This window comes from Monopterus albus, unplaced genomic scaffold (genome assembly GCF_001952655.1).
Source record: "Monopterus albus unplaced genomic scaffold, M_albus_1.0 scaffold343.1, whole genome shotgun sequence".
Classification (NCBI taxonomy): Eukaryota; Metazoa; Chordata; class Actinopteri; order Synbranchiformes; family Synbranchidae; genus Monopterus; species Monopterus albus.
In genome coordinates this window covers 529,177-530,645 of record NW_018128223.1, presented here as the reverse complement: position 1 = coordinate 530,645, position 1,469 = coordinate 529,177, and positions in this window count along the sequence as shown.

Below are 1,469 nucleotides of genomic sequence, written 5' to 3'. Positions count from 1 at the left end.
AGACATAGTCCAGCTGTGGTGAAGTAGCTAGTGGCGGAGCTGATAAAGGAGTGAGCCTGAGGGAGCCAGGGAAGAAAGAGAGGAGAAGGACCATGCTACCGTGAGCAGTGTACCACCAGCCCGGCCTCGGAGGGCTGGTGGGAGACGACGACTGACTGGGGCTGACTGACTGGGACTGACACCAAATGACCTGACTGACTGGTGCTCTGACAATCTTCTTAGGCTTTATTTATCCCATTGCAAGAGGGGAGTCTCTGTTCTCTGATCTCTGATCCCTAACTACAAGAGTATCTGTTTAAATACTGCTCTATTCAGAATAATTGCAATATTAAATGATCCTTTAAATTGTAATGGTTTGTCTGAATTAATTTAGTTGGTATTTCACTGTTGCCACGACAAAGCCTCTTGGATGAGAGGTGAAACGTCTTCAACCTAAAACCAAGTCTAGTTGATTTTTTTTCTAAATTTTTTCAGCTGGGAGGCTAGTTGCACCTCCTGCCAGGATTTCTCAGACGCTATGCTGCGGGTGTTTGACAGCACTGCTGTGGACTGAGAGCCATCATGAGACCTAATGAATCTGTCCCAGGGCAATAGGAGTGTGGCTGATTATGCAGTGGAGTTTGGGATGCTTGCAGCGAAAAGTAAGTGGAATAAAGACACAGTGGATGCCTCACATTCACAAAGGATGAATTAGCAGCTTGAGACCTGCCTCAGGTTTTAGACAACCTAATCAGTATGACAGGCCAAATAGATCGGTGGGAAAGGAGGGACAGAAATTCATGTTGCAGAAGACACGCTCATACCATTTGACACCAGCAGGGTATGCAGTCACTTCTGCGTCTCCTGATCTTGTCATGCCCAGACACCCACACTGCAACACTGGAGAGAGATAGTGAGCCTATGCAGTTGGGATCTTCTGTTTATGTCCTGTTTGGTTGCCAACTCAAACTAGTCATTGAGCAAAGAACAGACTTGATGATTCTTCAGTAGAACTGTATCAGCAGCTCCTGGGGCAGGTTGAACTTCCTGAGTTGGAGCAGAAAGTACATCCTCTGCTGTGCCTTCTTAATAGCACAATTGATGTTCAGTGTCCACTTCAAGTCTTGGGAAATTATAGTTCACAGGAACCTGAAGGTCTCCACTGCTGATACTGAGCTACTTTTTATGATGAGAGGAGGGAGGAGGGGGTGACACCTCCTGAAATCCACTGTCAGTTCCACTGTTTTCAACATCTTCAACTCCAAATTATTACAACCACACCACCGAGCCAGCTGCTCAACACAAGCTTTTCTTTGTCCTGGATGAGGCCCATGACTGTTGTATCATCTGCATACTTCAGGATTTTAAGGTTCAGTTGCTGGTGTAGAAGGAGAAGAGCAATGGAGAAAGTACACATCCCTGAGGTGCAACCATGTTCATTGACTGGCTGGATGTGATTTTCCCCAGCCTCACCTGTGTCCTGTTAGGAA